Here is a 21,460-nt window from a genome sequence, read left to right as displayed (position 1 = left end):
CGGGTCCTTTCCAGCTCTCAGATCAGTAGGTAAACTCATCCTCTAGACTGTAAGCTCATTGTGGGCAGGGAATGTGTCTATTATATTGTCATATTCTACTCTCCCAAGTGCTAGTACAGTGCTCTGCACACAATAAATGCTCAGTAAATATGACTGACTGACTGACTGACTGACTGACTAGGAAAGCCAAGTTAAGCAGCACAACCATGAGCAGAATCTGTTCATGGGAAAAGGGAAAAGCTCCCAGTAGGTGCTCAGTAAATGTCAACAGTCAATCCCAAAGAGAACAAGCCACTAGCCTAGAAAAAATTCAGAGAAGGGAGGTCTTTTCAAGAGTGTTGCCCAGTCACCATGGTAATATCCATCCATCTCTAATGACACCACCATTACCAACTCTCCATTTCTCAGCCAGGCACAGAACTGGAAGCCAACAATTGTAATGGCCTTGTTTGAAGAAAAAAAGCAGAAAGCAGGAAGAAGTCATTCTGCTCTGTTTTCCTGTTCTCCAGATGAAGAGCCAAACCCTATCTGTTAAAAGCTTATACTTTCTGCACTTTAGAAGGCTCAAACCCTAAACAGGGTTGGGTTGGCTTCACTTTGTATTTATAATTGCTTTGCTTTTAAGTTATTCTCAAGGCTGGTGAATACTTGTCCTTCAAATGCTGTTGAAATGAACTGGACAGTGCTGCTCTTTCTCTATTCCAAAGAGGCCACAAAAACAATCATAGATCTGTATTTGATTTGGTAAAACAATAATGTTTGAAGCCTGAAGTACTGTCCAGAGTCTACTTAAATATAAGTCTGAGACAGGTCATTTTCCTTTCTTTCTAGAATATATCCTCAGAATCCAAATGTGATAAAAGCAGAGTGCTGATTGCATAGTCTGTCTGCAACCAACATGGTTTAAGCCTGTGCTATGTCCTAGGAGAATAGGCCCAGGCAGGAGAGGAAGAAAGAGCATCACTGTCGTCTTTCCTCTCCACTGGTTGGAAGGGGCAAGGTGGTGGAGTGCTTTAAAACCAATGGTAAAGAGTTTTTGTTTGATGCAGAAGTAGATGGAGAGGAAAGGGCAGATTTTAGTGATGTTCTGAAGGTCAGACCGACATGATTTAGTGATGGATTGAATGAAAGAGAGGAGGCAAAGATAATGGCAAGGTGAGACAGAAAGGATGGTGGTGCAGTCTACAGTGATGGGAAAGTCAGGGTGAGGACAGGTTTTGGGTGGGAAGATGTGTTCAGTTTTGGACATGTTAAGCTTGAGGTGATGGAAGGACATCCAAGTAGGTAGTTGAAGTCATGGGAATGAATGAGTTCTCCAAGGGAGTGGGTGGCCATGGGAATGAATGAGTTCTCCAAGAGAGTGGGTGTAGATGGAGAATAGATGGGGACCCAGAATTGAACCCCACAATTAGGGGGTGCAAGGTAGAGGAGGAGCCCACAAAGGAGACTAAAGTGCTTAGTACAGTGCTCTGCACACAGTAAGCGCTCAATAAGTACAATTGAATAAATGAATGAGACTAAGAGTGAATCACCACAGAGATAAGAGGAGAACCAGGAGAGGAAAAAGTCAGTGAAGTCAAGCTTGGACAAAATTTCCTGGATAAGGGGGTGGTTCACAGAGTAAGCTTGTTATGGGCTTGTTGTGGTCAGGGGACATGTCTGCCAACTCTGCTATTTTGTACTGTCCCAGGTGTTTAGTACAGTGTTCTTCACACAACAAGCATTCAATACATGGGATTGGTTGATTCATTCATTCATTTCTTCTAGGGCTGTGTCGGACCTAGGGATGCTGAGGGCCAGATCTGGGAGCTGGAAAAGAAACTCAACCACGACAGCTCCCGAGGCTGGAGTCCAACAGGGAGGACCGCCACCTTGTGTTCCTCTTGCATGTGTTCCTCAAGTGTGCATACATCTCTGGGAAGTGGGAAGGGCATATTTTCTTACCCTATTTTACAGGTGAGGAACATATGAATTAGAAAGATGAAATAATTTGAACAAAATCTCCTTGCAGAGTTGGAATAAGAATCCAGGTAGTCTAACCCTGTGTTTGGCCCCCAAAGCCTCCCACCCTCTATTGATGGGGAAAAGGAACTGCATGACCCATCCTCCTCCATTCACAATTGGAGGCAGAGAACTTATCATGATTAAACAAAAGGTTCTGGCCTGGCTGCTGCCTTTCTGGCTGCAAAAATAAGTCAGTGACTCTTCTTATTTTCAGGCTGCTTCCTCGGGTCACTCAGTCAGAAAAATAACCCTGGGCTGGAGATCCAGCAGCCCAGTACAGGGGCAGACTTGAGGGGAACGGATTCCCTGTTGGACTTTGTCCTTTAAGGGATCCCACAGCAAAGCCTCCAACCACCCAGGGGGCTCTCAAAGCCAGAACTAGCTGTTCCTGGAGCCCACTGATCTGAGATGGAACATTTGGGGTGTTACATTTTATTGGCAGGGTTCTCTCTGCATGCCTGCTCCTAGATCTGACTCATAAAGGAGAGGAAAGAAAGGGCCAGCTGGGCAAGGAGATGAGTTGGAGAAGCAAAAAAGTCAAACCAAGACCCCAGAGTCCAGAATGACCCTTCTTGTCCTTCCCCAGTCCTGCCAAATTTGGGGGTGGGGGGGTGGGGGAAGAGTTTCCAGGGCAGAGGCCAGCCTGGCAGTGCATGAGAGATGCTCTGATTATGAGCAGTCAGGAGGAAAGGAGCCAGAAGGGAGACTGGTTCCCAAATGAATGCTCCCCCCACGACTGATGTTCCAACCCACTGAGCCATAAGTACCATCCCCCATCTATTTTTGCAGCCATAATTCTCTCTCTCTCTGCTGACTGGAGCCTCACACTGGAGAGAGTCAGCTAGGAGAAAGCCCCAGGTGAATGATGTCCCGAGGCCATCTCAGGAACCACACTAGAATTATTCATCGATTATCTTGGAACAGTTCAGAGTCATTACTGAGTTTACTCACAGAACTAACCACTCAGGAATCGGGCAGAAATTAGGACCCATTTTACAAATGGGAAACTGAGGCCCAGAGAGACTCTGTACCTTGCACAAATTCACACCAGTCATTAGAGACAGGATTGGGACTTGAGTCCTGCCAACCTGGCCCTATGTACAGCCTGAAGGATCTCTGGGTGGTGATTGACAAAAGCCTAGGAGTGCCTAGAAAACAGGCTTCTCCAGGACCTTCAAAACTGAGAGTGATGGGGGGAGCTGGCAGAGTCTGTCTCGAGGTCCCTCAAAGCTGTTGTCACTGAAGAGCTAAGTCTCCAGTCTAAAACAAGATTAATTCACCATTGCAAATAGCCACTCAATTATGAGACCAAAACAGGAATGAATGCCAGCTCTGGAAGTTGCCATTATTAAAATTGTCTCTCTTGCCTCCTGAACCTTGGGATCTGAGTCCCTTAGTCAAAACAGCCATGGGTCAGTCATTTAGCTGGTCGTCATCAGTTTAAAGTCAATAAGCTGTTGTGGGCAAAGACTGTGTGGTTTGAGATTGTGTTTCAGAAGGTTTTCAGCTTGTATGTGTTCCATTGATTGGGTCTCCTACTGTCATCCATTCTTCTCATATGTTCAACCCAGCTAAGTTGACAAGAGCATTGCCTCGTGGTTGGTGCAATCTTGTCTGCAAATCTGATATTAGCTAGGGCCCATAAGTGACATCAGTGAAACTTCTTGAGAATCCAGAAATGACATGTGGTGATGCTAGACCTTCCAGTCTTAGAGACGGTCAGAAACTAAAAGCCTGTAGTTGGTGTAACGTTTGAAGTCCCATTGTGTCCAGTAAACTCCCATAGGTCATGCTGGCCATGCTCACTGGACCGGGTGCTGCCTTGGCAGCAGAATTCATCTTTCGAATGTTACCCATATAAAACCTATGATGGGGGCATTTTTGCCCTGATACCAACCTGCTAGTACTGCTTCATTTTGCTATTGATCAAGAGCAGTGTCCATCAGTAGGGCCAGGCTGACACTGGGAAGCAGTTCGTCAACACAGATATGTCTTCTTGGATATCTTCTTCCAACACACAGTCATCAGTAAACATTGGTTCCTGAGTAACTGCCTTATATAGTTTCTATGATGCTCTGAGCCTGCTGAGCTGGAAGAGCTTTCTGATTAATCAGAAGAATATTCTGGCTCAGCACTCAGATTTCTTGTTGCATCCTAAAGTAAAGTTGAATAGAACTGGTCCTCCCAACTAGCCCTGTTCCACTCTTGTCACAAGGAGGAAAGGGCCAGGCAGGGTACCTTCAACCTTGACTAGTGGAAAGATCATGGGTCTGGGAATCAGAGGACCTGGGTTCTAACCCCAAGCCTGCCAATTGCTTTCTCTGTGATCTTGGACAAGACACTTGGCTTCTCTGTGCTTCAGTTTCCTCAACTGTAAAATGGGGATTAAATACCTGTTCTCCATCCAGTTTAGCCAGTAAGCTCCATGTGGGACAGGGACAATGTTCAACTTGATTAACTTGTATCTACCCCAGTGTTTAAGAACAGTGCTTGACACATAGGAAGAGCTTAACAAATATGATAATAATAGTGGTAGTAGTAGTAGTAGTAGTAATAATAATAATAATAATAATAATAATAATAATAATAATAATAATAATAATTAGACTGTGAGCCCACTGTGGGGTAGGGACTGTCTCTATATGTTGCCAACTTGTACTTCCCAAGCGCTTAGTACAGTGCTTTGCACACAGTAAGTGCTCAATAAATATGATTGATGATGATGATGATGATAATAATAACTGCCCATACATACATGACAGGTAGGCCTTAGGATCTTGGTGAATATTTCAAGGTCTGGGCCACATCAAGGACAGGATAAGGGTTGTACTGAAGAGCAGGGTGAGGGGGAAATTGAGGAACAGAAGTTCCTTCACTCCCACTGCTCCTCTGGGTCATAAGATTATTCTTCAAAAAGTTAGAACAACACAACTTTGATGATTCTAACCATTGCACATCTCTATTCTCACCAACTCCGAAATCCCTCCATCCGACAACCTCCTCTCTTGCCTCCTCTCTCACAGACCTTTTCCCCATAAATCTACTATCCACCCACAGAACCCTCCAATCTTTTGACCCCATCCAATTTTCTCAACTCATCAAGGCCCACTTAGCTCTCATACCCAAACTACTCTCCCTTGATGACCAAATAGACACTCTCAACACCACCCCTCTACTGAACACAACTCACTCGCTCCCCTATCCCTTTGTCTATCTCATGCCACTAATCCACAGCCCTGGATCACCTGCACAGTCTGCCTCCTTCACTCTTCCCCTTGAGTTGCAGAATGTTGCTGGTGGAAATCTAAGTATCAGGCCAACTTTGTCCACTTGAAATTTATATCTGCATGCTTTAACTCTGCCCTCTCCTCTTCCCAGCAAAATTATTTCTCCACCCCTATTGACACTCATGCCCATCACCCTCACCAGCTGTTCCAGACATTTAACTCCCTCCTCAGGCCCCCTCTCCAAACTCCTTGAGTGAGTTGTCTACACTTGCTAACTCCACTTTCTCTCCTCCATTTCTCTCCTTGACCCCCTCCAATCTGGCTTCTGCTCCCTTCACTGAAATTGACTTCTCAGAGGTCACCAATGATCGCCTTACCAAATCCAACAGCTCTATTCCATCCTAGTTCTCCTTGACCTCTCAGTTATCTTCAACATTGTTGATCACACACTTCTCCTGGAAATATTATCCAACCTCAGCTTCATTTAACACTGTCCTCTCCTGGTTTTCCTCCTGTCTTTCTGGCTACTCCTTCTCAGTCTCTTTCGTAGGCTCCTCCTCTGTCTCCCACCTGCTAACTGTGGGAGCCCCTCAAACCTCAATTCTGAGTCCCCTTTCATTCTCCATTTACACCCACTCCCTTGGAGAACTCATTCACTTTGAAGTCTTCAGCTACCATCTTTATGTGAATGATTCCAAAATATACTTCTCCAGCCCTGATCTCTCTCCTTCTCTGCAGTCTCACATTTCCTTCTGCTTTCAAGACATCTCCACTTGGATGTTCTGCCAATACCTCAAGCTTAGCATGTCCAAAATAGAACTCCTCACCCAATCCCTGTCCACCCCTTGACTTTCCCATCACTGTAGACAGGACACACCATCTTGCTCCCTGTCCCATAGCCCATAACCTAGGCATTATTCTTGACTCATCTTTCTCGTTCAACTCACATATTCAATCTTCCACCAAATCCTGTCAGTTCAACCTTCACAACACTGTTAAAATCTGCCCTTTCCGCTGTATCCAAACTTCTACATGTTAATGAAAGCACTTAGCCTATCCAGGCTTGACTACTGCATTGGCCTCCCTGTTGATGTAAATCCCTCTGTTGCCCAGATCATTTTTCTACAAAACCATTTAGTCCAAGTTTCCCCACTCCTCAAGAATCTCCAGTGGTTGTCCATCCACCTCTATATTAAACAGAAGCTCCTTATGATACCCTTTTATCCATTCAGTCACCTTGCCCCCAACTACCTAACCTCCCCAACTTGCTACCACAAGCCAACCCACATATTTTTTTCCTCTAATGCCAACCTACTTACTGCACCTTGATCTCATCTATCTGACTACCAACCCATCACCCACATCCTGCCTCTTGCCTGGAATGCCCTTCCTTTTCATATTCTACAGATGATCACTTTCTCCAACATCGAAGCCTTATTAAAAGCACATCTCCTCCAGGAGGCCTTCACTGACTAAGTTCTCTGCCTTGCACTTGGATTTGCATCCTTTATTCACCACACCCCTCAGCCCCACAGCATGTATTATAGCCATAATTTACTTATTTATATTAATGTTATATATTAGAGAATATGTTATAGAAGAAGTGTGGCTTAGTGGAAAGAGCACAGGCTTGGGAGTCAGAGGGCATGGGTTCTAATCCCGGCTCTGCCACTTATCAGCTTTGTGACTTTGGGCTAGTCACTTAACTTCTCTGGGCCTCAGTTACCTCATCTGTAAAATGGGATTAAGATTGTGAGCCCCATGTGGGACAACCTGATTACCTTGTGCTTAGAACAGTGCTTGGCACATAGTAAAAGCTTAACAAATATCATCATTATTGTGTTATATTATATGTTATATTATTATATTATATCATTATATTATAAAATCACTCTCTCCCTCTAGACTGTAAGCTTGTTGTGGGCAGGGAATGTGTCTGCCAAATCTGTTATACTGTACTCTCCCAAGCACTTAGTACAGGGCTCTTCCCACAGTAAGTTCTCATAAATGTGATTAATTAAGTGATGGAGAGAAAGAACAGGAGATTTTTATTTATTGCCCGCTTGGTAGACTACACTATACCAGGTGCTTGGGGGGTTAAGAATAATACAGTGACACATTCTCTATCCATAAAAGGCTTACATTCTAATGGGAGAGATGAACTTAAAAAAAATGTATGCTGGGTGATAAAAATAAATAATTGAGTACCTATGTTCATTCATTCATTCATTCATTCAATTGTATCATATTTATTGAGTGCTTACTGTGTGCAGAGCACTGTACTAAGTGCTTGGGAAGTACAAGCTGGCAACATACAGAGATGGTCCCTACCCAACAGCGGGCTCACAGTCTAGAAGGGGGAGAAGACATCAAAACAAAACATGTGGACAGGTGTCAGGTCATCAGAATAAATAGAAATAAAACTAGATGCACATCATTATGTGCTATCCCATTGCCCCCCAGGTTAACCTGGCTCTGATCAGGGCTGCGAGACACCCAGTCTGATGATGGTGTTAATTTTTTTAAGGTCTAGCATTAATTTTTTTAAGGTCTTAGCACTGCTCTGTGCTGTATCTGTCAAGCTGCAAAGATCATGCCCACTGCACTGGACCTTGGACTGAAGTCATGCTGTGATTCAGGAAGCACTTTGGAATAAAACTTGTCTAACTCAACAGACTCCAAGCCTTATGGAAAGTCTGGGAGAACGCCATCCAGGAACTGCTGAAGACTAATGACTGCTCCATAGGTCGGGCCACGAAGTCATGCAGACCACTACGAATCACTTCACAAAATCAGCATGCCATTTTTGACCAACAGCCTGAAGAAGACCAAGGTTAAGGATCTGCCTGCACCCAAGAAGCCCTTCCCAAAACCAAAGTTTTTTACTGGCAGCACAGAATGGGATGCTATGGCTGAATTCTGCTTCCTCGGCAGGCTACTATCAATGAAGCACTGATAGACAAAGAAGCGGCAATGGAGCGCAGGCTCAAACTGATGGCAGAAAGCACATCCAGATTCTCAAAAAGTCTCACCTGCATCATCTGTAAAGAGGAGAAAAAGTAGTAATAGTATTTATTATGCACGCAGAGCACAATACTAAGTTCTAGGAAATAATTCACAGGTAGGAATTAGACAAAAACCCTATCCCAAAGAAACTCAAAATCTACATGCGTGACTCATACCAAAAACAAATGGCAGGACAAGATCCCCAGTAATGAAGTTTTGGCATTGATCCACACAAGTAGTCTGCTTCCAGGACCAAGATGCTTGAGTGAGCCTTCCTCTAGGGCCATTGATCACCATGGATCCCAAGATCTGCCCACCATGGGAAGGCAAAGGGCATGAAGAAGGGAAACAACTTTGTACAATAAGAACATAGGTATATTTCTGTCTTCTCAATTAGGAATGGAAAGGGGACAGATAAGAGGGAGAGAGACCTCAAAATGCTTTTCTGAGCAATTGCAGAACTGTTTGTGCTGAAAATTTTCTCTCTTAGGCATTTCATTGTTAATTGTTCTCAGGTTTGTCTTCTACACTAGATTTTCAGTTTCCCAGTGGCAGAGATGGCCTTTACTTTCTCTACTGATAGAAGTCTGCGCATATTTCATCTGATTGTTGATTTCGCTGCTTATTGATTTCATTTATCTTTCCACTGCATTAGCTTGTAAGCTCCTGGAGGGCAGTGATCATGGTCTCATTTGCCTTGTATTCTCCCAAGTACTGAGTACAGCACCTCTCAGTTAACGGGTCCTCAAAAGAGGCCAGGAAGCGAGAGAAGGGTCCTGGGGACAGAGGAAGGGACTTCTCTTGTTCTCTGTCTTTGACCTGGAGGGGATAGGCCTGAGGATATGGGCTGTGAGGCCCAAGCACCATATCTAGTACAAATCAAATAACGACCAATTCCATCCATCTGTGCTGTCGGAGAAAGACAGCTGGCATAAGGTGGCAAGGCAGCATCATGAACACTGAGTCCTGCAATGTCACAGGGTCACAGACTCTGAGGTTATGGTTATAAAAGATCAGACACGACCTCTGGTATGGAGAGAACAAAAATGGATGCCCAGGATAATCTTTAATGGAGAGCTTAGCACTAGACGATGCTCCAGAGGGAGACAAAGGAAATGCTCCAAGGATGCACTGGAGGCCAACTGTGAAATGTGTGTAGGGCTTGGGAATTTGAGGCACCAGGCAGGTCTTCTGAATGTCCAGCCTCCCAGCTACTCGGTATTTAGCAGGAAACACACTGCTTCAGGAAAAAAGAAACATGCTAGGCAGAAGATGGTTGGAAGCTGGCCTCCCTCAAATGCTCCATAGTGGGCCACTGGCCGCTGCTTACTTCCTGTCACACATCAGAAGGTGCAGGGCCAAGGCTCTTTTTGATGTGAAACAGCAGCAGCAGCAGCAGCATCGTCATTATCACTAGCCCCCTTCTTTAACTAAGTAAATCCTTTCATCTCTGTAATATTAAGAGGGAACCCCCTTCGGTTTGCATTCTGGGAGCCCAGACTAATTCATATTGTAGCCATGCTAACTTTGGGGATTGTTGGGATTCTATATCCTCCCATCCAAAGAGCACTGTATTAAGCACTTGGGAGAGACACAATCATGGGTGATGCTAAAGAGAGGGAGAGCATCGTAGGGAGATGAGAGATTAATCAGGGAAGGCTTCCTGCAGGAGATGTGATTTTAGTAGGGCTTTGAAAATGGGGAGAGTGGTGATCTGTTGGATATGAAGGAAAGAGGGACTTTCAGGCAGAAGGGCAGGCATGAGAGAGAGGTTGATAGTGAGAGAGATGAAATCGAAACAGTAAATAAATTAATGTTAGAGGAGCAAAGTGTGTGGACTGGGTTGTGGCGGGAGAGAAACAAGAACAGAGAGTAGGGAGAGCTGATTGAATGACTTAAAATGGGTTAAAATGAGGAGTTTCTGCTTGATTGTCTAGGTGGGTGGGTAATCACTGGCAGTTTTTGAGGAGTGAGAAGCCATATACAGAATGATTTTTTTTAGAAAAATGATCCAGGAAACAGAATGAAGCATGGCCTAGAGAGAAGACAGACCAGAGGCAGGAGGTCAGTGAGGAAGTTGATGTGGCAATGGAGATGGGCTTGGAATAATATGATGCCAGTTTGGAGGCCAAGAAAGAGATCTGGCAATATTGTGAAGATTGAATCGACAGGTTTTAGTGACAGCTGAATATGTGGGTTGGAGCAGAGGCAAGTATAATGTCAAGGCTGTGGGCTTTTAAGATCAGGACCAGAAACTAGAACCTCAAGATGTTCCTGCTCCTTCAGGAGACTCAGTCCTTGTTTGTTCATTCATTCATTCAGTCGTATTTAGTGAGCACTTACTGTGTGCAAAGAACTGTACTAAGCCCTTGGCATAGTACACTATAACAAGAAACAGACACATTCCCTGACCACTATGAGCTCACAGTCTAGAGGGGGAGAGAGACATTAATATAAACAAATAAATGATCAAAGTACAAATATATACATATGTGCTGTGGGGATGGAGTCAGTGACTTACCTTTGAGCTCTAAGAGTACGCTTGCCAGAAACATTGTGACCAGAGTGGTGAAAGTGAGGTGCCTTGGGGTTCTCTGTGGAATAATAATGATGGCATTTGTTAAGCGCTTACTATGTGCAAAGCACTGTTCTAAGTACTGGGGAGGATACAAGGTGATCAGGTTGTCCTATGTGGGGCTCACAGTCTTAATCCCCATTTTACAGATGAGGTAAGTGAGGCACAGAGAAGTTAAGTGACTTGCCCAAGGTCACACAGCTGACAATTGGCAGAGTCAGGATTTGAACCCATGACCTCTGACTCCCAAGCCCGTGCTTTTTCCATTGAGCCATGCAGATGGATTGGGGCCTGGCAGTTGCTGGCAGAAGCAGCCTGGGCAGCCTGCATGTGAGGAGGTTAAGAGGCTCTGGCCAAAGCACCCCAGCTGCACCCCGATCTGCCCCATGAGGGGCATAGTAGAGAAACCAGTCCCCTGACTGTGGCTATGACAGTGGGAGCAGCCTGTGGTAATTGTCCACCACAATTATCCTCCTTGTCAACCTCAGCTCAACCAATTTTTTGCTACAGTGAATGTGTCCCCATCCCTAAAAGACTGTGCTTTCTCTTCGTTGATGTTCATCAGTATTGGGGCCAAGTGCTGAGAATGTGACAAGCACTTTTGTTTCAGAGACACAATCATCATGTTGTTGCTTAAGTCTCAGGGAAATCTGTGGAGGTCTGAAACTAAGAACGCAAGAACTTTGGTTATGCTCATTCTCAGCACTTATGCATATGAGTTTATTCAATTGTTCATTCTTTCATTTATTTTTATTACTCTGTTTGCAAATACCATTATGTCTGTCTCCCCCGTTAGAGCATAAGCTCCTTGTGGTCAGGAAATGTGTCACTTGTTGGCTTTGTATTACCAGGGCAGGGAACATGTCCAGTAACTCTGTTATATTGTACTCTCCCAAGTGCTTAGTAATAATAGTCCAGTGCGCTGCACACAGTAGGAACTCAATAAATATGATCGATTGGTTAATTAGTGCAGCACATTGCACCAAATGGACACTCAGTAAATACTATTACTGATACCATTCCTCACTGTTACTTCAGAATACAAGAAAGCATAAAACACACGTAACAGACATAAGAGCATAAAAGACAGAAGCGTTTGATCTGCTATTCCCAACGAAGGTATGAAATTTTCTGGAGGAGACAGGAGAGACAAGGGAGGTCAGGGGTGGCATGAGGCAGGGAAGCAAGGGAGCCGGGCGAAGTGGGGAGATGGGAAAGAGGAGAACTGTGCTTTTATTTGGGAACTTGGCCTGGTTAAGGCAGAACAAGATGCTGGCATGGACGAGGAGCATAATTACAACTCAGTGCAGACAAAAGCTTCTGCCAGAAGAGAGGCCGGGTGGCAGAATCCACAAGGGAAACAATTAACTGATAAAGAGTAAACTAATTGTTATTCATATTAAATTAGGGCACAGGTGATTTGGAAAAAATTTTCTAGGCCCTCCCATATGCTTTGTGATTTGGCATTGTGGAGGCTGGTTTATGGAGGTCTTTGGGGGGTTTGGATTATGGAAGTGGAACTGAGCTGTAGGCCATGCTCCCACCCACCCTTGTATAGCTCCATGATTAAAAACATGAATGTTTTCAGCAGAAGAAACGGCTCCTGGTTTGCATATTCATTGTTGGATGTTGGGAGGAGGGCAGGCAGCGGCTGTGAGGGTGGCACTGGAGAGAGAAGGACTGAGAGGATGAGGCACTGCTGTTGTTGAGGATGCTTTGTCTCAGGAAGTGGGAGACGTAGATGTTCAGGGGACCATTGGACATCTCCATGGAAAGAAATGTGGGTTGTGTGCCATGATAATAATTGTGATATTTCTTAAGTGCTTACTATGCACTAAGCACTGTATCAAGCACTGGGGTAGATACAAGTTAATTCATTCATTCAATCATATTTATTGAGCGCTTACTGTGTGCAGAGCACTGTACTAAGCGCTTGGGAAGTACCAGTTGGCAACATATAGAGACAGTCCCTACCCAACAGTGGGCTCACAGTCTAGAAAGTTAATCAAGTCCAAGTCCCACATGAGGTTCCCAGTCTAAGTGAACTGGGTGGGGAGTGGGGTGGCTGGGGTCTGAGAGAGGGGTGGCTTGAGGGGGTTTGGGATGTGCAGTGTTCCATGACATTTATGCATATGTATACACCTCCTGCACATCAGTTTGGCTACAGGCACATGCATGTAAAGGTGTGCTTATGTGCCTCTCCATGGGTTAGCATTCCTTCCTGGGGAAACTCCTGTGAGGACATCAATCATCCTCATTCAGATATGATTCCACATTGTAGGCAAAAGCTATTCTACAATTAATATACATTCCATTTGTGAAGCCAAGCAGAGGCCTGCCCTCTTACCCTTGACCTGGCACAGCCTGTAGGCCCTGGGTAGGACAGAGATTGTCCAATGAGGGCATGGGTTTGTTCTGGGTCCGGTTGGGATGGGAACGATCAGAAAGGCATGTGTTGAATGAGTGAATGGATGACTGAATAAATGTAAGAATGGATGAATGAATAATTGAGAGCATCACCACCACAGTTAAGATGCCCAGGGAAAGTCAGCCAGGGCAGGGACTGATCCTTGGCCTATCCTGAGGCTACTCTGCCTCTACCCCCTTTCCTTTCCCCATCTGTCTTGAGAAGCAGTGTGGCCTAATGGGTAGAGCACAGGCCTAGGAGTCAGAAGGACCTAGGTTCTAATCCTGGCTCCTCTACTTGTCTGGTGTGTGACCTTGGGCAAGTAACAAAGACGCTCTGTGCCTCATTTACCTCATCTTTAAAAATGGGGAGTAAGACTGAGGTAATTATTGTCCCCACCTTCAAAGCCTTATTGAAGACACATCTCCTCCAAGAGACTTTCCCTGACTAAGCCCTCTTTTCCTCTTCTCCCACTCCCTTCTGCTGACTTGCGTGACTTGCTCCTTTTATTCAGCCCCCTCCCAGCCCCACAGCACTTATGTACATATCTGTAATTTATTTATACTGATATCTGTCTCGCCCTCTAGACAGTAAGCCCACTGTGGATGGGGAATGTGTCTGTTTATTGTTATCTTGTACTCTCCCAAGCACTTAGTACAGTCCTCTGCACACAATAAGTGTTCAAAAAATATGATTGCCCAACTGAATGACTCACTGAGAGGAACAGTACCCAACCTATTTTGCTTGTATCCACCCCAGCACTTAGTACAGCACCTGGCATATAGTGAGCCCTTAACAAATACCCCCGTTATTATTGTTACTAGTTTTCTGTCTCCACCTCACAGTCCCACCCAACTACCAGCCTGCCTTTTCCAGCCCCAGTCCCAGTGGGTCCATTAGACTCAGAGTGGAGGAGGACAAAGCAGACAGACTGGAAAAGGCAACAGCCTCCACATCCGTCTGCCCACACTTGGATGGTTGCCCTGTCGTAAACACTGAGGAGCCATGTGGGTGCCCAAGCCTGCCTTATGTCTTCAGACCACCCACGTGGTACCCTCTGAGCCACGCAAAAAGTTCTCACACCTGACTGGGCCAGGTAAGGGAATTGGTTGTGGACTCTAAATACTGTTCCCATGTAGGTTTCTAGAGCTAGGTGCCCGGGGAGAGGGCTTTCATGATCTTGGATGCTGTTGTGGGAGGATTGAGCTGAGATGCTGAGCTGCTACTTGATATGAAATGTGATTGATTGACATCTCCTCCAGGAAGTCTTCCCAGATTAATCTCTCACCCTATTCCTCCCCAATTCTGCCACCTAAGCATCACCTAAGTACTTGGTTACTCACTTTCCTGCTCCACCACCCTGCCTGTAATTTATTTCATTTCTGGTGTCCTCCTCTAGACTCCTACAATTCCCCCTCCCACTATAACATAAGAGCATTGTGGGCAGGGAATGTGTCTGTTTATTGCTGCATTGCACTTTCCCAAGTGCTTAGTTCAATGCTCTGCACACATCAAGCACTCAATGAATACGATTGACTGTCTCACCTGATAGATTGTAAGCTCCCTGCAAGCAGTGATCATGGCTAGTTATTCCAGTATACTCCACCAAGCACTTAGTACTGTACTGTTCTTTGTGCAGAGTAAGTGTTCTGTCAAAAGTATTGACTGACTGATACACTTCTTATAGCGATGGATACTTGAGGCAGCCTGTGAATTCTCTTCCCCCTACCCACTCCCTCTCTCATTCTTCCCCCTCTTCCTCTCACCTCTCTCTCTCTCTCTCTCTCTCTCTCTCTCTCTCTCTCTCTCTCTCTCTCTCTCTCTCTCTCTCTCTCTCTCTCTCTCTCCAGGAGAGGGTCTCATTGATCTGGGAAGGCTTTCAGGGAAGGGGGATAATCTGGATAGCCTCTCCAGGTCCTTTCAGTGATCCCACAAAAATAGATTCATCTGACCAATTTGGGAATCTCCTATGCCCCTGGTACAGATGTGTGTGTGTGTGTGTGTGTGAGAGAGAGAGAGAGAGAGAGAGAAAGAGGCAGGGAGGGAGAGGGTTGTCACTGGGCTCTGGACAGGCAGCTGGCAGCATTGGCTGTGACTTGGTCTCTCTCCAAGAAAGTGATCTACATAAGACTCTGGTTGGCAGGGAGTTTGTGTATCACGGCTGCTAGCTCCCAGAGATTTCTCAAGCCAGTGCTCTAATTTTTTTCACCTGGAAATTGATCTTTAGATGGCCATGGTGGTAAATTGCCCCTTTAAATCGATTACAGTTCCCTCAGCCACAGAGATTAGGTAGGTTTGGGTTTGGGGATCAGCCTTATCTCAGACCCCAGGGGAACCCCGCTTCTGGTTACGCCCCAGTCTGTGGCTTGTACCCTGACCCAGAAACCAGTGCCTTATGACCATATTTGTCCTTAGAATCCTAGAAACCCACAGTTGGCTGGAAACTCAATAGATCATTTGATCAGGCCTCCAACATCCATGCAGGTGAATGAATAAGTTATTCTTCTCCCTGGATAGCCTACCAATGATTCTCAAAGAGTAGTTCTCAAACACCACATTGCTCAACTCCTGCACAAAATTGCTCTTTTTGCAGTAAATGGAAAAGGGAAGAGGGCAGAGATCGTGTCTATTGATTCTATTGTACTTTCCCAAGAGCTTAGTAAGCGGCTCTGCATCCAGTAGATATGCTGTTACACGATGGGTTGAGAAGCTTAAGGTGCTGGGGCTGGAGCACCCATATACAGCTCTCCACCTCGTCCCTGCTCCCTCTTTCCCCCAGTCCTCGAACCTATTATCTCTGGGGCAGCTTTGCTCCACCTTCAACCTTCTCCAGGCAGCAAGGAGTTGCTGGCAGGACCAAGTGACCCATCACAAGCACCAGGGATGGAAACTTCCAAAACCATGTAGAAATGGGTGCCTCACCCTAGGGAAGAATCCCAGTTTTCTGCTTCCTCCATCTTTGGCAAAGCTAAGAGCTCATGTAAGAGAGGTTCCCCAGGACCCACTGGACTCCCATCATTTGTCCAGGGCAAGGGGGAACACATGGGGCTCTGGGAGTGTGGTTCTGCCGCTCTGTCAAGACTAGCCCACCCAGACAACAATCTGTAAGCAGGACATCAATATTTAAAAGCTGACATTTGAAAAATTTGATTTACTCTGCTGACTCCCTACCAGTATCTTTGGGGTCTGTCTGTTTGGAGAAATATGAGATAGATAGATAGATAGGTAGATAGATAGAGAGAGAGCGAGAGAGAGAGAGAGAGAGAGAGAGAGAGAGAGAGAGAGAAGAAAAACAGCAGAATCTAACAAGCGCCTTGTAACCCAGCCAGGAGGGCATCTTTTTCCTTTCTTTCCTGCCCTCCTGACTGGCAGAGTGAGTGCTACTCATGGCCTTAGCCCCCTCATGAAGACCATGGACTTCTGACCATGTCCTTCCTTCTCCCATTGGAGAGTCCCAGGGCTTCCCTTCATCCCTTGCCCATGTGCTCTTTCTGGCTCAATCTGCTTTGCTGATAATGAAGGTTCCTTTTCCTTGCCCTTCTATAAAGGATGCAAAAAATAGGATAAAGGGCTCAGGATTTTACCAAGACTGGGGCGCCTCTTTCTTCTTGTGGGAATTCCTGAATTCCCCACTTCATCCGCAAAGACTACCTGAACTGGGTTTGCAGGACATCACTCACCTCCTGCTCCAATTGGAACTCAAAATGGACCTCCTCTCCCCACCTCAGGGACCTACGATCCAGAGAGGGGTGGTCCAGGGGTGGGGGTCAGGGGCTGGCAGGATGCAGGGATCCTGCTTTCTCTATCGCATGCTCTGATGCAGACCTTGTTGCTGCACGGGAGCATTCCTGGGAGAAAGAGAGACAGGGAGAGGAGTAGCCTGAGGCTAAGCCTTAGTCCTCCACAGTTGCTGGCTGTGCCAGAGAGCAGCAAGGCCCGGCGTGCATGGTCTGGAGGAGTCAGAGCTAAAGGCATATTGCAAATCTGAGTAGTCTGTGTGTGATTGTGTGTTGGCGTGGGGGGAGTGGGGTGCCTGTCAGGGGGAAGCGCTGTGCATTGAGTTCTGAGGCTCTCGGGTAGGGATGATACCTAAGGTGAGTGATCTACTGGGATGTAAGCCCAGTGGTTCCACCTTTCAGATGCCTAGAGATGCATACCTGCACACCCATAAACCTTCTTTCACACAGAAGTACACACACACGACACACTATACGATACTTGCACACATGAAGGCATGAATGCACCCACAAACAATTCATCCCCATATTCACGAGCCCAGAAGGCTCCTCCAGAGGAATAGTCCAAGTTCATCCTCAACCCCGAGGCCCCTTTCCCTGCTCCCTTCCATTAAATCTCTCTGGCCCTAGATCCTGTCCCAATCAGCTCTTCCTCTGGGCACCAAGCCTCGTTAGGGCTAAGTCTGCTCAGGGGTCAGACTCTGGGCAATGCCCAGTGAGGGAGTTAGCTGGGAGAGGAAGGTTGCTTCTGCAGAACAAAACGGGCACCCACCCACCCCCCACCATTCTCTCTGCCCCCAGAGTCCAGGGGTCCTCAGTCCTGCCGACAGTGGCGACCGGTGAGCTGGAGACCCATCGGGGTTCTGAGGGATCCCTGGAGGTGTGGCCAACACCGGCACAGGGGCACAGCTGAGTGGCCCCCTCTTTTTCCCCCTACCTGCCTCTTCAAGGTGCCGGGGCTGGTCAGGGGCAGCCCTGAGCAGTGGGCTCCCGATGGATCAGCTGGGCATCCTGGCCCCTGAGCAGCCCTGGGTAGAGAATCCCAGCCTCCCTGGCAGACATCAGGGAAGGGAGCCGTTCCCCGAATCCCCATCCCGCTCTTCCTCTCCTGTTCGGGGTGAGACCCTCCCCCTTCCCCTGCCACAGACCCCCAAGTTCCCCGTCCCTCCATTCCCCAACCCCCCTGTTCCCGTGCCCTCCCTCTCACCGGGAGAACCACCCCCTCAGCCGAGTGCCAGAACAATCCTCCTTTGAACGGAGCTGAGAGCTGGGCTGCTGAGCAGCCAGGAGCCGCGGGCGGGGGCCGGAGGGCCGGGTGGTGGGGTTTAACCCTAGAGAGGCTGAACGTTCCCGGGCCTCCCCCTGCCAGACCTCACCCCTTCCCCTGCCGCCCCCCACCCAGCTGGGTGCCCGCCTGTCCTCGGCCGGGGCTGCCGGCGCAGTGGGAAATGTTGGGGTGGGAGTAGATACCATTTCCTCGAGGGGATCTCTCCTTGCCCTGGCTCCTTTCCTCCTCCCGTGGAAGGGACGAGGACCCCCCGCTTTAGCCGGGGAGATTGGTACAGACCATTAGCAGTGCGGGTCCTGCTGGCATTCTCGACGAATTAGGGGAGGGGGCTGGGGAGCCGGGGGTGTGGAGGAGGAGAGGTTGTCAAGGCTTCTCTAAAGGCACAGACCCATCCGCCACAAATGTGATCTCTACTCCGTCTCCCTGCTCTGGCCCCAGCCCTCTCTTCCCTCCCCTCCCCTCCCCCCAGGCCCCATCTCTCTCTCTTTCTCCCCGCATCCCTCCCTCTCTATCCATCTCTCTCCTACCCTCCTCCTTCTCCCCATCACACACTCTCTCTATCTCCCCCCCCATCACTCTCTCTCCATCTCTTTCTCTCCCCGCTCCTCACCCTCCCCATCACTCTCTTTCCCGTGCCGCGCTGCAGAGCCCAGGCGAGCTGAGGTCCGCTGGCGGCTGGACTAGCCCCGGAGGACGTGGGGGTCGGTGGCTATGAAGGGTTCTCAGCGGCTTGGCAGCAGCCGGCTAACAGACGAGGAGGCTAGCGAGCCCCGGGTCGGGGCTCGGAGGGAGCTTTTTCGGGGCTGATTCTGGGGCTCGGAAGCTGGATGGGAACTGCGTCTCCGCGCGTGATGGAGAGAGAAGGGAATTCACACTCGCAGATTAAGGTAACTCTCTCTCCCTGGTTTTTTCCTCTTTGTTTTCACTCTCGGCTTCCTCCGTCTCGTTCTCTCGCCCTCCCTCTCTCGCTCTGCCCCCTGCTCTCTCTGGCTGGCTCAGCCGCACAGAGGTCCTTTATGCACCGCGATCTGTATCCATCCCATGTCTGTCCCCGTGTGGAGGGGATGGAGGTAGGGGCTGGCTCCCCCAGGCCCTGCACTGGCAGCCGGGGAGGGAGGGAATGTGGTGGGGGCGGGGGTGATGGGGGGAGCCGAGGTCACCACTTGAGGCTGAGACACTGGGGGTCAGAGCAGGGAAAGTGGGAGTTTGAGAGCTGGGCTGCCTCTGCCGTGGCCCTCCGTCAGGATTTAACGGTTAAAAATCAAGACCTTTACCAGCCGAGTGTCTGTTTCCCACCTCCTCCAGCCTGTGGCTATGCCCTAGCAGAAATCCACCGGAGTCTAGCGCTTCTAAAGTCCTCCCCCACCCCAAACCCCACACTAATTCCTAGGATCCTGGGCTGCTTCTGGGGTCCACAGATCTCCCCCCAACACCCCTCACCTCCCACTCCAACCCGCCTCGCCAGCGTATGCTGCTTGCTTTCCCCAAACTGGCCTTGATCTCACCCGTTGATTCAGGTACCCAACTTCTTCTGCAGTGGGGAGAGGAAGGCAAACCAAAGATGAGCAGCAGAGCCCAGGAGATAGGGCAAGCAGGCCTAGGGCTCCATTAAAATGCCCCCATCTCCCCTGCCTGGCCTCTCTGGGACTGAGCCCCCTGATCCCGGCCCTGCCTTGCCCTCTCTGTCCAAGCAGAACACAACTCCAGGCATGGGAGCCTGAAGGCAGATGATGGAGAGAGGAGAGGATGGTCCCCCGACCCATTCGCAACTGGGAATGGAGGTGGCTGCTGGGCAGACAGACTGGCAAATCCCCCAAGAGCACATCCCTTGACCCGGTGTGACCCAACCAACCCCCACTTGCCCCAGATGCGGTTCTGGCTATTGTAGTCCAGCTGAAAGGTCCTGTCCATGACTGGAGAGGGCCACTCTTTCAGAGGTCAGGGCGTGGACATTGGTGAATGTCAGACATTGTCGAGGTCGGAAATCTCTGAAAGTCCACCCAGAGAGGAGTGTGGAAGCTGAGAAGCTGAGCAAGAGAACTGTGCCGACTCAGTGGTTGTGTCTCCTCAGGGAGACCAGGATTGCTCACTATGACCTGGAGGGTCTGTAGGGATGTCATGGAACTCCCCAGCAAGGGCTTATGGCGCAGTTATGTTGTGTAGCCCCACTGTATTGCCTAGCATGATTGTGTAACATGAATCAGGTGATGAATCAATAGCATTTGAGTCCTTCCCATGTGCAGAACACTGTACTAAGCCGTAAGAACACTGTACTCAGTAGAAAAGAGTTAGAAGACACGATCCAGATAGATAACAATAATAAATAATAATAATTGTGTTGCTCGATAGGCGCTTATGTGCCAAACACTGTACTAAGTACTGGGGTAGATAATTAGGTCAGACACAATCTAAGGGTGAGAGAGAACAGGTATCAAATCCCCATTTTACAGATGGGGAAGTTGAGGCACAGAGAAGTTAAGTGACTTGCCCAAAGTCACACATTAGGCAAGTGGCAGGATTGTGATTATTATCACTATTATTAATAATAATATTGGTATTGGTTAAGCACTTATTATGTTCTAGACTCTGTACTAAGCGCTGGGGTGAATACAAGCAAATTGGGTAGGACCCAGCCTCTCTCTCACATAGGGTTCGCAATCTTAATCCCCATTTTACAGATTAGGTAAATGAGACACAGAGAGGTGAAGTGACTTGCCCAAGGTCACACAGCAGACAAGTGGCAGAGCCGGGATTAGACTGACTTCCACTACACCATGCTGATTAGAATCCAGGTCCTCTGGCTTCCAGGCCAGTGCTCTTTATTCTAGGCCATGCTGCTAAATTACAAATTAGAGGAGGAATAGAGAATATAAAATACAATTCTCACTTTGGAAATTTAAATGCTTAGGTGGCATGGAGGAGCTGAAGTGACCATTGTGTATGTCAAGTGGAGAGATTAGAGATTAATTGGAAGAGACCTCCTGGAGGAGTTGTGTATTTAAAAGAACTTTGAAGATGATGAGAGTAGTGATCAGCTTGTTATGAATAATTGGCAAGAGGAAGGATGGGATCAAAAGGTCAGTAGTGGGAGACTCCCAGGTGAAGTTGGGGGTTGGAAATCACATGCTGCCCAACACATAGGTCTTTGGGATGTTCTTAGGTGGAGTGTCACCACAAATTTGGGTGGGAATGTCATGGTGTATGTCCCCTTAGGGG

At 47.7% G+C, this 21,460-nt stretch overlaps 1 protein-coding gene and 1 long non-coding RNA gene across 3 annotated transcripts in view; one reads left to right on the top strand and one right to left on the bottom strand.

The window, feature by feature from the left end:
• Positions 1–8,239: 8,239 nt before the first annotated feature.
• LOC119935091 lies at positions 8,240–18,505 on the bottom strand. The gene is made up of 3 exons (XR_005453075.1): positions 18,427–18,505; positions 10,759–10,831; positions 8,240–8,272 (listed from the first exon to the last, which is right to left on the bottom strand). It is a non-coding gene; the product is annotated as an uncharacterized LOC119935091 (long non-coding RNA).
• A 296-nt stretch (positions 18,506–18,801) lies between these two features.
• The window catches only part of B3GAT1 (beta-1,3-glucuronyltransferase 1), a 58,536-nt gene continuing 55,877 nt past the window's right edge, over positions 18,802–21,460 (top strand). For both annotated transcript variants that reach the window (XM_038754671.1, XM_038754672.1), the window contains exon 1: positions 18,802–19,131. The gene's annotated coding sequence lies outside the window, so the exon portion shown is untranslated. The remainder of the gene's footprint in view (positions 19,132–21,460) is intronic.

The sequence above is a fragment of the Tachyglossus aculeatus genome, chromosome 11 (assembly GCF_015852505.1).
Source record: "Tachyglossus aculeatus isolate mTacAcu1 chromosome 11, mTacAcu1.pri, whole genome shotgun sequence".
In the NCBI taxonomy this organism is placed as follows: domain Eukaryota; kingdom Metazoa; phylum Chordata; class Mammalia; order Monotremata; family Tachyglossidae; genus Tachyglossus; species Tachyglossus aculeatus.
Note: the sequence above shows the minus strand (reverse complement) of the source record. Positions and strands in the feature narration are given on the sequence as shown.